A 14,070-nucleotide genomic window follows, 5' to 3' on the forward strand; every position below is an offset into this window, starting at 1 on the left:
GAGGAGCCTGGTGGGCTGCCGTCTATGGGGTCACACAGAGTTGGACACGACTGACGCGACTTAGCAGTAGCAGCAGGGGCTTCTCTCGGAGAAGGCAATGGCACCCCACTCCAGTACTCTTGCCTGGAAAATCCCATGGACGGAGGAGCCTGGTAGGCTGCAGTCCATGGGGTCGTGAAGAGTCGGAAACAACTGAGCAACTTCACTTTCACTTTTCACTTTTGTGCATTGGAGAAGGAAATGGCAACCCACTGCAGTATTCTTGCCTGGAGAATCCCAGGGACGGGGGAGCCTGGTGGGCTGCCGTCTGTGGGGTCGCACAGAGTCGGACACGACTGTAGCGACTTAGCAGCAGCAGCAGCAGGGGCTTCTCTGGCGGTCCAGTGGTTAAGCCTCTGTGCTCCCACTGCAGGGGAAAATGAAAGTGAAACGTCACTCAGTCATGTCCGACTCTTTGTGACCCCACGGACTGTACAGGCCAGAATACTGGAGTGGGTAGCCTTTCCCTTCTCCAGGGGATCTTCCCAACCCAGGGATCCAACTGTGGTCTCCTGCATTGCAAGGTGGATTCTTTACCAGCTGAGCTACCAGGGAAGCCCCATTGCAGGGGGCACAGGTTCAATCCCTGGTCGGGGAACTAAGATCCACATGCCATGTGACATGGCCAAAAAAAAGTAGATGCTTCTAGACACTTCGTGGCTATGGCATTGCTAATACCCTGGCAGGGAGCCTTGATTGAAAGAAAATGCTGGGAAGGATAAATTAGGAGTTTGGGAGTAACATATACACACTACTACGTATAAAATAGATAAACAAGGACCTACTGTACAGCACAGGGAACTCAATATTTATAATATGATTCTCATTGTTGTATAGCAGAAACCAGCACAACATTGTAAACCAATTATCTTCCAGGAACACATGTAAACCCATGGCTGATTCATGTCAATGTATGGCAAAAACCACTACAATATTGTAAAGTAATTAGCCGCCAACTAAAATAAATAAATTTATTAAAAATAAATAAATTAAAAAAAGTAAATTTAAAAATATTTGTAATAACCTATATGGGAAAAGAATCTGAAAATATATATATATATATCACTTTGCTGTACACCTGAAATTAACACAACCTTGTAAATCAACTATGAGTGAGTATAAATGTAAGTTTCTCAGCTGTGTCTGACTCATTGTGACCCCATGGACTGTAGCCCGCCAGGCTCCTCTGTCCATGGAATTCTCTACACGAAAATACTGGAGTGGGTTCCCGTTTCCTTCTCCAGGGCATCTTCCCAACCCAGGTATTGAACTTGTGTCTCCCGTGTTGCAGGTGGGTTCTTTGCCCTCTGAGGCACCAAGGAAAATCAACTATACTTCAACTGAAAAAGAGAAAGTGCTAATTTTACCTGATGGTTGGAATCCCGTTTCTGGGATTAGGACTTGGTTTCCTAACCATTTGCTGAAACTAAGTTTTGCTTCAACCTTTCAGACTGGAGCGGCCTTAGAGAGAATCAGAGGAAATTCACAAAATGGAAACCTTGAAGCTTGAATGCCTACCTTAAAATTTCTGGCAACTTGTAAGCCCCTGACTTTGGAGAAGGATTTGAGGTCTTAACTGTACCTTTGGTGAAACTTGACCTGTAAGCCTTTAGGCCAGGACGTGTGTCTTAGCCTGTTCTAGCTGCTGGGGCCTGCCCGGGGACTCGGCAGGCGTGATCCTCACGGCTGCACGGGCCTGCCTCCCTCGACCCGTCCACACCCCTTGAAACACACACCTCCCAGCCGTTGTGGATACTGGATGGTGGGCATTTTGGTTCACATAATTTGACCCCGGCCTTCATGGGATCCCTTATGCTGGTTAATCCTGTTCCCTTCCAGAGAAGTCGGAGGCGTCACTCACTCGGGTCTGGTGTTTGCCATGAGACAGGATTCTGGGGAGGTCATGTCACTTTCTGGAAGCTCTATGACTTCCCGTCTCTATCTGGAGTCCCCCACCGCCTGAATTTCCTTCTTCCGAGGTTAGATGAGAAGGTCCCGGAAGGACCCCTCAGGGTGTCACCGGGGCCCTGAAGGTTTGGGATGGAGTCTGGGTGACCCGAGGCCCTGCCCCCTCCCTGGGCAGAGGCTCCTCCTCACTTCCCCGTTCTTGGGAACCACCTGGGGCCCTTTTTCGGGGCCTTGGCAACCTCTGCAGTGCAGTCTGGGAAAATCCCCGGGATACCAGGCCACTGGTAGAGGGCCTGGGGCTCAGGGTGAGGCCCTCCACCATGTGGCAAAGGCCATCTCTGGGGCCTCTTTTGTCCCAGGCTCCAGGCATATGAACCCCACCCCACCTCCCTCTACTCCACCTCCTGCCTCCCTCCCACCCCCAACCCGAGTAACACGTCAGAGCTCTGGGGCAGCCAGCACACATCAGTTCAGTTCAGTCGCTCAGTCGTGTCCGACTTCTTGTGACCCCATGGACTGCAGCACGCCAGGCTTCCCTGTCCATCACCAACTCCCGGAGTTTACTCAGACTCATGTCCATTGAGTCGGTGATGCCATCCAAACATCTCATCCTCTGTCATCCCCTTCTCCTCCTGCCTTCAATCTTTCCCAACATCAGGGTCTTTCCCAAAGAGTCAGTTCTTCGCATCAGGTGGCCAAAGTATTGGAGTTTCAGCTTCAGCATCAGTCCTTCCGATGACCATTCAGGACTGATTTCCTTTAGGATTGACTGGTTTGAGCCAGTACACATAGAGAATAAAAAACAAAACAAAACAAAACAGGTCATCCCCAAGGGATCCTCGGGGACAGGATGATATCTGATTGGTGGGTTTTTTTTTTTTTAATTATTTCTGTTAATTTTGGCTGCTCTGGGTCTTCCTTGCTACTCCTGGGCTTTCTCTAGCTGCAGAGCACAGGCTCTAGAGGTCAGACTTCAGTCCTTGTGTCACATGGGCTGTTACCCTGAGTCATGTGGACTCTTCCCAGACCAGGGATCGAACCCGTGTCCCCTGCATTGGCAGGTGGATTCTTAAACACTGGACCACCAGGGGAGTCCCTGATTGGTGTCTGAATCCCCAGTCTGGGTCAGAACTGAACCGGGTTTAGTAAACCCCCCTCCCCGCTCCCCTGCAATGAACTCACGGGGCCTCATTTATTCTCCCGAGACAGCAGCTCTGGAGGACTCAGGGGGTGAGGGAGCTGCTGTGTCTCAGGAGACCCCTGGCCTGGAGGCAGAGCTGCTGTTCACCAGACTGGGGACCCTCTGGGGACAGGAGGCCGCAGGAGGGCTGAACTGAGCCCGGAGAAGGTGATGAGGGGCGTCAGGGGAGAGCGGCAGGGCAGAGAGGCTGTGGACTTTCCTGGAAATGAGTCCACGCGTGGGGTCGGAACCTCTGGATTGTGTGACCTCGGGGGAGGCGGTCTGTCTGAGTCACAGCTGCGGCAGCTCACAATCGAGACCGCAGGCGGCTATCAGCGGGTGGCAGCTGACCGAGGCTTCCCTGGTGGCTCAAGGGTAAAGAATCCGCCTGCGGATGCAGGTAGACGGGGGTTTGATCCTTGGGTGGGGAAGATCCCCTGGAGGAGAAAATGGCAGCCCACTCCAGTATTCTTGCCTGGAGAATCCCCATGGACAGAGGAGCCCGGCGGGCTACAGTCCACAGTGTTGCACAGAGTTGGACATGACTGAACGTGCATGCATGGAAGGAAATAAAGCCTGTGGCCCTGCTCTGTGAACAGCCTAATCTGAAGGGGGGGAACCAGACACAGTTACTATTATTATTGCTGAGTCAGACTTGAGGTTTCTGGGGCACTGCGGCCCCTCCGTCCCCCTGCCAGGGAAAGCACAGAGGGCGTAGGCCCCCTCCGGCCCCGCCCCACGTAGGAGGCCTGTCAGTCGGTGCACCATCACGTTATCAGCACGCTGCCCTGACCCCTGAGCCGGGACACTCCAGGAGGTGGGAGGTGACACCCCATGTCTTATTTATCCAGGAGGGAGAAAAGAATGGACAAGGAAGATGCAGCCAGAGGTCTGGGCTCCTCAGGGCCTCGGCGTAGACGTCGGGCAACGACAGGAAGTTTGGGAAGTGGGGGGACCCAGAAGGAAAGCTCCATGTGGTCCCCAGAGTCCTGAAGCCCAGAGTTTCACCCCCAGTGAACCCCAGGACAAGCAGGAGAGCCCAGGCTTGTCCCCCCAGCAGAGGCGGCCCCTTGCCTCTAGACTAGGACCCCAGGCCCTGGGTGCAACTGTCACTCGCCGACCTGAGACAAGTCACCTGAGCTCCTGGGGCTCAGTTTTCTCATCTGGAAATGGGGACCACACAGGGTGAAGTTGGTGGATCACGCAGGTCAGAGGACAGGGTAGAGCTGGGACCGCATCAAGGGCCCCCACATGGACGCCAGCCAGTCTCAAAAGTAAGGGTCAGGTTAGACCTTGGAGAACGAGTTTACTCCTGAACGCCCCTCCTTGGGCACAGAGCCCTGCTAGTGTTTCGCAGAACTGAGCTAACAGAAAAAGATGACCCACACTATCGGCAAGAGGCAGTCCTGAGCCGCCGATAAAGGCTCTGCGGGGCTCCCCCAGATGGACATGCTTTCTGTCACTGTCTCCGAGGAGCTCTGCTAGAGGGCGGCTCCTGACAACCAGATACCCTCCTGGGCTTCCAGAGGGATGAGCAGAAAAGGGACTGAAGAAGGAAAGAGCATCTGTCTGAGCCCAGAAAAGGCTGGTCTTCTCCCCCGAGAGACCGGCTCGGAGGGAAATGCAGCCTGGAAGAAACACACTCAGGGAAGGCGGACAGCTGTCACGGGTTGAGACTCTACTGGAGGCCTGGAACCCTACACCTCAATCCTCATTGCCGTCATGAGTCCCAGTTTTCAGATGAAAAAGAGGAAAGACTATGGGACTTTCCTGGTGGGCCAGTGGCTGAGACTGTGCTCCCAATGCAGGGGGCCTGGGTTCCATCCCTGGTCGGGGAACTTGATCCCACGTGCTGCAGCTAAATATCCCGCGTGCTGCAGTGAAGATGGACAACCCCGCATGTCTCAACTACAACCCGGTGCAGCCAAATAAATTATCATTTTAAAAAAAGAGAGAAACGCTAAATAACTCGCCCAAGATGACACGGCTAAGTCCAGATTGTACACAGGAAAAACCCCAAGCATGGGGCTCTGGAGCCCACAGCTCCAGCCACATAACCACAAAGCAGCAGGAAAGGACACAGATTCTCGCTGGAGCCTGAATGATCTTGTTACCAAACTGAGCCACGGTGGGCAAGGGACGGTCGTCAGGGGCACCATCGTACCGAGGGGACGGACTCCCATCTGTCGAAGAAGGGTTCACACTGTTTCAAGGAGAACTGAGGCACTTTCCTTGAGGCAGTTACAATGATGTCACCGTCTGCCCCCTCCTCCCCCCAACAGAGCACGTCTGCGCCGAAGACCTCGATTAAATACGTTCCTGGAGCCCAGCGCACAGCCCAGGGGTGAAGAGGCGCTGAAGACGTCACTCAGCATCCTCTTTGTCCCAATATGATGTGACACATAGCCCCAATGTTCCAGGCGCTTAAAGGAACAGCCTCCTCAAACCAGCAGGTCCTGGGGCCTGTGTGCATTCTGTCGGGGCACTCTCACCTCCTTCCCTCCCTTTGCACTGACTCCCAGGTCCTTGGGTTGATCATCTGGGCTTGTGTTCTCCTTTTGGACCCTGGCGTCTCCCTACCTTCTGGGCACACAAAGGGAGGCTCTGAAAGAAATGAGCTTTAAGAGACGTCTGTTTTGCCCCCTTGAGTCTACCCTCCATGTTCAAGGCAAAGAGATTATGTCTTGATCCAGTGGCTGTAAAAATGAGGAGAGAGTGGAGAAGGGTCTGACATCTCTGTATTCCTTCTTTTTTTTAAAAAAAAAAAATTATTTATTTGGCTGTGCTGGGTCTTAGTTGTGGCTCATGGGATCTTTAGCTGTAGTATGTGGGACCTGGGTCCCCAACCAGGGATCGAACCCGGACCCCCTGCACTGGGAGCGCAGAGTCTTAGCCACAGGACCACCAGGGAAATCCCTCTGTATCCCTTCTCATTTGTGGGGAGAATGAGGAAGATGTGTAGAGAAACATGTTTGCTGGCTGGGTGTAATTGTCAAAACTCATCATGGCGGCTACAGAGTTTGTTTTCTCCAGGGTTTTCAGTTTCCTAATGTGGTCTTGGCACACACGTGTGTGTGTGTGTACGTGTGTACGTCCTTTCTCTGCCCCTGTGATGCCTTGGAGTCATAACAATAGCTCATCCTAGCCTGACGTCAAGGCTAATTTACGCTCCCCAGCCTGACAGCTTGATGCCGCGGGATGCTAGCGCTCTCTTCTCTCCAAGCCCTCTGTCCCTTCCGCAAGCCAGTTGTTCTCCAGCAAGCAGTCACGGCTCAAGGCAAAGGACATGTTAGGTAAGCTGGCAATGAGAGTCAGTTTCAGGCAGCAGATTTCTGAGTAGCAAGTCAAACCTCAGCTGAGTGGCAACTAGGGAGTCTTACAGCAAAATGAAATATTTCTCGTCCAAGGCCAGTGGGAGGTTACTCAGAGAGAGAACTGTGGTAAGGAGGTTTATGGGTCTCAAAATGGAATTTATACTAAATTATATGAGAATTAAAAGATGCTTGCTCATTGGAAGAAAAGCTATGACAGACCTAGACAGAGTATTAAAAAGCAGAGACATGGACAAAGGTCCGTCTAGTCAAAGCTATGGTTTTTCCAGTAGTCATGTACGGATATGAGAGTTGAACCGTAAAGAAGCCTGAGCACCAGAGAATTAATGCTTTTGAACTGTGGTGTTGGAGAAGACTCTTGAGAGTCCCTTGGACTGCAAGGAGATCAAACCAGTCCATCCTAAAGGAGGTCAACCCTGAATATTCATTGGAAGGACTGATGCTGAAGCTCCAATATTTTGGCCACCTGATAAGTATAAGGGGGATTCACATAAAATGTGGCTTTCTTTTTTTGGTAGGGGGGCATGTCACACAGCCTGCGGGATCTTAGGGATCAAGCTTGAGCCACTCCACAGTGGGGGTGTAGAGATCTAACGACTGGACCGCCAGGGCATTCCCAAAACGTGGATTTCTGGTTCTCGGAGAACCTGACAGCATGGGGCCCTTGTTCCCCGGCAGCGGTGAGCGCTGCCCCTTGCAGGAGGCCGTCGGGTCCCTGGTTTCCTGAGCCTCCGTCTTCCAAGGTCCCGTGTCACCTGTCTAATCACCGTGTGTGGCTGTTACATTATTTCCCTTCCTCTCTGTCCGCCACCTGCCTGTGGGTCCCTGCTGCCCACTCCTCGGGCATCTGTGTGCCCCCTGGGTCGGGGCCGTGTAGACACAGCTCCGTGGGGCAGAATCCTGGGAATCCCCCTCCCCTCACCTGGGGTGAGATCCCGGTGTTGTGACTGGACCAACTCCACCCCCATCCAAGGGCCATAGAAACAGCCGGCCTCTGTTTCACGGCCCCGTGTCTGCAGGACTGGTCCAGGCAGGAGGGCGAGGCCGGACAAGCACAGGCGCCCGGGTGATTACAGAGGGCAGGGCGAGGTGGGGGCGGGAGGTGAGCAGAGAAACTGCAAACAGATGTGGTCACGGCCACCGTCCAGGGGCTCAGCACCCCGCCACCCCCACGGGGCTCCTTCCAAGAAATGACAAGGGGGCTTCCTCCTGAGGAAGGTCCTCTGCCTTCCTGCTCTTCCCAGCCATCCTTGTCTTCTAGAGTCTTCTTGTGCCTTCCCAGCTATTGGCCAAGTCCCTTAACAACACTAAAGTAAAGAAGGCATCACTGACTCAATGGACATGAGTTTGAGCAAACTCCGGGAGTTGGTGATGGACAGGGAAGCCTGGCGTGCTGCAGTCCATGGGGTTGCAAAGAGTTGGACACGACTGGGCGACTGAACTGAACTGAACTGACTGCATTTGGGGGTCCTCCAGGGCCGCTCTGCTGTCGGGTCCTGGTAGGGAACAGGGAATGGGGAGCCTGGCCTTGCGAGGGTGTGTGGACCCTGGTCTAGGCCAGAAGCCTGACTAGGCTCCCGGTGGACCAGGCACATGTCAGGCTGAGAAGACAGTCAGGTTCTGCCCCCACCTCCTGCTCCCCATCTGTTCCCCCGGCCTCCTGCACTTACCCAGCGACGGACACAGAGGGAGAGAGGCCCCCAGAGTTCCGGTCACCAGCATCTGTGATTAATATTTTGCAGGTTAGTGGTGGGTGAGGGTTTTTCCCTCAGTCATTCCAGGGAATGACTGCTGTTTGGCTCTCGGAGGTGGAGACAATTTAAGAAGAGGGGAGGTTGGGGAGAAACAGGAAAACAAGCATCCCACGGTTGCCAGTTTCACTCAGGGGCTGGCTGGCAGTTTTCTAGAGAAATCTTAAACTTTTGGGGGAGGAGCGGAAGGGAGGCCTGAGGTCTGGGAGGTACCCGCCTGGGCTTCTGCCAGCCTCTGCGAGTCTACTGAGCCAAGACTCCCAGAGATAAACGATGCGCATCAGGGCTGCAAGCAAAGCTTATTACCTGTTCCCTGGGGCTGCGTAACAGATGACCGCAATTGAGGTGGTTTAAAGTGACAAAAATGTCTTCTCTCACAGTCCTGGGGGCTAGAAGTCCAGAACCCAGATGTCAGCAGGGCTATGTCCCCTCTGCGAGGCCCTGGGGAAGAAGCCTTCCTGCCTCTCCCAGCTTCCGGTGCCCCGACCATCCTGGGCATCCCTGCTTGTGGCCACACCCCTCCAGCCTGTGCCTCCGTCTCCAGGCGGTCTCCGTGTGTCTGTGTTGTCCCCTCTCCTTGTAAGGACGCCAGTCACTGGCCGGAGAGTCCACCCTAACCCCGCGTGACTTCATCGCAGCTAACTACACCTGCAAAGACCTTGCTTCCAAATAAGGCCACATTCAGAAATTCCAGGTGGACATGAATTGGTGGGGGGGGGGGCGCTATTTAAACCGGGCTTTCCAGGTGGTTCAGCGGTAAAGAATCTGCCTGCAGCACAGGAGACACAAGCCATGCGGGTTCCATCCCTGGGTCGAGAAGATCCCCTGGAGGAGGGCTTGACAACCCGCTCCAGTATCCTTGCCTGGGGAATCCCAGGGACAGAGGAGCCTGGTGGGCTACAGACCATGGGGTCACGCACTCTCTTCCACCTGTTACAGCACCCTCAACTACTTAAACCCTACAAAGTCCCGCAAAGTATGGACCAGACCAGGAGTCAGCTCCTTGGGTTGTTTTTGTATGGCCCAGGAACTACAAATAATTTTCACATTTTAAAATGATTCAGCAAAAATAAAAACCAGATTGATATTTCGTTACATGTGCAAATGGTACAAAATCCTATCTCCAAGTCTCATAAATAAATCTTGATTGGATCACAGCCAGGCACATTCGCTTAGTATTGTCTTTGGAGGCCTCCTGGCCCCCAAAAGCCTGAAATATTTACCATCTGGCCCTTGACAGAGAACCTTTGCTCAGCCCTGCGGACGGACATCGTTACCCTGAAATAATGTTTCCTGCCCGGCCTGTGGCCACAGGGAGGGTGGCGGCCTCTCCAAGGGCTCGCGTCTCCTCCTTTAGTTCAAGCAGTGTTTGAACCTGGCTGAGGGTGCTTGGAGGTTAAAGACAGGAGGCGGTGGAGCCCGGTGGACCTGGGGTGGAACCCCGGCTCTGGCATTCACCCGGCATTCACCCTCCACCTCTCCAGTTCTGTGGTTGTTGTTCAGTTGCTAAGTCCTGCCCAGCTCTTTGTGACCCCATGGACTGCAGCACGCCAGGCTTCCCTGTCCTTCACCATCTCTTACAGTTTGCTCAAACTCATGCCCATTGAGTAGATGATGCCATCCAACCATCTCATCCTCTGTCATCCCCTTCTCCTCCCGCCTTCATTCTTTCCCAGCATCAGGGTCTTTCCTATTGAGTCGGCTCTTTGCATCAGGTGGTCAGAGTATTGGAGCTTCTCCAGGTCTAGGTGTCCTTAACTGCTAACCAGGGGGAAGTGGTGACAGTCCTGCATTCCTGTTGAGCCTGAGCTGTGGATAACGAGGCTGCAGAAAAAGCGCTCAGCACGGTGGTGGGCGGGGTCTAGTCAACAAAGACCAGCTGGTGTCGTTTTGTCCTGTGGCTCCAGTTGGCTCAAGAAGTTACAGGTGAAAATGTCCAAGACCTTTTACATTCTCTAACCTACCAGAGGAGTTTCCCAGGTGGCTCGGTGGTAAAGAACCCGCCTACCAATGCAGGAGATGCAGATTGGATCCCTGGGTCGGGAAGATCCCCTGGAGAAGGAAATACTCGAGTATTCTTGGTGGGAAAGCCTATGGACAGAGGAGCCTGGGGGGCTGCAGTCCAGGGGGTCGCAAAGAGTGGGACACGACCGAGCGACTGAGCACGCAACCTACCAGGAGATCCCGGCCACCCTGGGGAAACCTCCCCAAAAGCCTCATGGGTCTAATTACACCCCCATCAACACTGAGAAAAGGAAGAATGGGGAGCATCTCGCCTCTGCTGGGGGGGTCAGAGAAGAACACTCCAGGAAGGCACAGGTCCTGTGCACCCATCTTGCTCTCTGCCCCCCGGGGGGAGCCTGGCCTGGGTAGACTGCATCCCAGTGGGGTCTGACTTCCCGCTGAGTGTCGACCACAAAGATCCCTGGCTGGAGAGTGGAGGGTGGAAGGAGGGCCAGTGGGGAGAGGGGCGTGGTGCTCCAGCGCTGCCTGCCCTGCCAGCTGCCCTGTGTGGAGCCTGTCTTCATCCAGCCTTCTCTGTCTGCAGGCTCCAGTAACTGCCTCCTTCCACGGCAGGCTTAGGGTGGAAGTGGGACCCAGCTGTTCCTAACCTCGGGTCCTGTGGTTCTACAAACCATATCGCAACGTGGTACATGGTCTTTCTATGAAACTTTCCTTGAATGGCCCTAATTTGATCGCTCTGTTGCCTTCCATCACGTCAGTTACACTCTAAAAAGGCACTTTAGCTCTGCCCTGCAAAATCCCCCAAATTTCTAAGATGCAGAAGTTTCCTCTTGACAACATTTCCAGCTTCGGAGAGTCCTGAGGCAGGGTAGAGGATGACTTGGTGAGGGAGCAGACTGCTTGAACCAGAACTGTGCCTAAAGCCAGGAGCTCTTGGACGATTTCACATAAATGTCATTTTATCCATGAACAATAGCAATAATCCCTTAAATGTGTAGCGTGTTGTACGGCTTACAAATCATGCTCACGTGTAATCTCCCTGCTGACACCTAGACCCTCTCGGTGAGGAACCCAGCGCAGTTTTCAGCATCTCTCTTCTCTGGGGGAAGAATCTGAGGGTCTGCAAATTTGGCTCAAACCCCCACATCTGGTACGCAGTGAGGATCTGAGCCAGCTGGCTGATCTAACACATAAAAAAATAGACGCTGCTTGGTTAGATTTGAATGCCAGATAACGACAAATAATGTTTTAGGATAAATATATCCCATGCAAAATTTGGTTTGTATTTTATCTGTCAACCCTAAGTGGACCCTAAGTTTTCTATGTTCAAGGCCTTTGCGTCCTGTCATAGCAACCATGCCGACCAATAAGATTAATACAGATGGCTCAGCCAGGGCACTGATCCCCTCCCACCCACTCCGGATTCCTACCAGATGTCACAAATAATTGGTCAGTCTTGTGAAGTGGGCGGGGAGACTCGTGGGGAGGAGGATCTGTCTCTTGTCCTCTTAGACATGTCTATAAACAAGGCCTCCTCCATCAGAAAAGGGGGCAGTGCAGTGTCCCAGACCTGCTGCCTCTGTCCTGGAGCCCTCGGTAGGAAGAACTGGTCTGGAGACCACACAGACCCTCAAGTGGCAGGACAAGGAGTCAGAAAAAACTAAGAGGGCTGAACTTGCATCAGGACTCTCTGAATTTGGGGTCATGGTATCCCCCGCCCCCGGCTGGGGTGAAACTGAGCAGAAAGTCCAGCACTGGAAGAAACCCAACTTGCTGGCACCTCCACATCAGCCAAGTCACACTTGTGTCCCGTGGATGATCCTTGGGTTCTCTCAGACCTTCAGCACGCAGTTCCAGGGCCCACCTGCAGGGCGCGCTTCAAGCTGGGCCCGCTGGCCGCCTCCACCACCCATCAGGAGGAGGACCAGGTCATTTCTGGACCCAATGAAAGGGAGCGTCATAGATAATTACACCAGGACAGAAGGCGTGGAGCGGGACCTATCTTGACCCTATTCATCGGCTGCTTTATCTGGGCTCCACAGGCGCTGTTGAGCAGATTATTAATACAAACCCTTCAATACTAGGAGGCGGCAGGCAGTTTGTGTGGGGGTGGCGGGGGGGTGTTTCAGCCAGCCCAGCCCCCACTGTCCTGCAGCAACCCCCCACCTCCCGCCCCCATCTGCCATGAGAAGGAGCCTTCAGTTCAGAGTCAGGTCAGTACTAGGCTACTCCCAGGTCCGCACACGAGCCTTCAGGGCCAAGTCCAGAGAGGTCGCAGCCAAGGGTGTCCTGGCATTCAGATCCTCGGGAACAACGGGTGCTATCCTTCAGGCTCTGACCCTCTGTGTCTTCTGGGGTGACTTGGGCATTGGCTAAACCTCTGGCTAAGAAGGAATAAGCCCCAACCTGAGGGGCTTGGTTGACTGGGATGGTCAACTTTGGGAGGACAGTGAACCAAACAATATTTAGTTATTTTCCTTCCCAGGGTACAGATAAGCTTCTGAGCAATTGGTTTTAGACAGCCCAGGGGGAAGTGGTGAGGCCTCCTGGATTTCCTGGCCTCTCAGGGCCAATGTGGTGGGTGGGTGGGTGCCTGTGGTGGGTGGGTGGGTGCTGTGTGTGCTGGAAGCCTTGGGGCAGGCACTCAGCAGCCCTTCTTGAATCTGATGGAGCCCATGGGCTGGTGGAGCTGGAGCTGACCCAGGCCCATCTTCCCTTACCCTCTTATACTGCACCCTAACACAACCTCCTCCATAACCCATAACCTCCAGAGCGAGTTGCTTCAAGTGATCCCTCCCTGCCATAAGCTAGGATGTCAGAAGGAAAAACAGCAGTCGAACTCTCAACCTGCAGACTCCAACCAAGCCTCAGAACCAAAGTGCTTTGCCATCAAGATGAGGAACCTGGAAAACAGCATCTCTGATAGTTCTGGACCCGCCCTTACGTGTGCAGGACAGAGAAACTAGGAAGGAGGTGGTCAAGATGTCGCCTCCATCTAAAAGCTTATTTCTCTACGCTTTGTTGTGTGAGTCTGATGTTGCAAGGGCAGAAGTTGCATCTGTTCCGCAGACAAGGTAGGGGAGGCTGGTGGAAGTTGAATTCAAGCTAAAGTTGGGATTTCTGGGAACCTAGGTCTGCCAACCCTACGTACTTTTTGGTTAGCCTTGCCAATCAAGAGTCCTCTTCCTGATTGGTAATGCTGAGAGTTCTTAGAAAAGAAATCTGAGAGGCCTCCTTGATGTTTTCCCGGTGAGGTTACTTTTGCTCAGTGGAGAGAAGGAACATGACGTATAATCCAAGCCAGTACACTGTATCACCCTGCGTCTCATCGGCTTTGGAAAGCACCTTCCTTTCCCCTCCCCGCTTGCCTCTCAGCCGATTCACCTTCCTCATTGTTTCGATGAAGGAATTTTTTTTTTCCTCTCTCTCTCTAGTGTACTTGACTGGTATTGTTGCTGGAAACAGTCACGGACCATGCCCACTGGCCACAGATAGGGAGGGGCCAGTTGAGGATTAGAAATGCTGAGGAAGAAGACAGAATTCCAGAACACCCTGAGGCTTCTCTTGGGTCTGGAACAAACAAGCTTCTACCACCCGGAAGATGCGCTTTTTGGTGGTCCAAGCTCTTCCTTCAGATCTCATTGTTTCCTTGGCTCTTCCTGTCAGTGTGGTTGGAGGTAGATCACCTGTTTCCCCTGAGAAACTAAGAGGGGTTTCAAGGGAGCAGACGGGCACAAGCGTGCTCTGTCTGGTCTGACTCGTTTGCGACCCCGTGCCGTGGACTGTAGCCCGCCAGGCTCCTCTGCCCATGGGATTCCCCAGGCAAGAATACTGGAGTGGGTTGCCATTCCCTTCTCCAGGGGGTCTTCTTGGCCCAGGGATCGAATCCGAGTCT

The sequence above is a fragment of the Giraffa tippelskirchi genome, chromosome 3 (assembly GCF_054371585.1).
Source record: "Giraffa tippelskirchi isolate mGirTip1 chromosome 3, T2T-mGirTip1v1.2.pri, whole genome shotgun sequence".
NCBI classification, from domain to species: domain Eukaryota; kingdom Metazoa; phylum Chordata; class Mammalia; order Artiodactyla; family Giraffidae; genus Giraffa; species Giraffa tippelskirchi.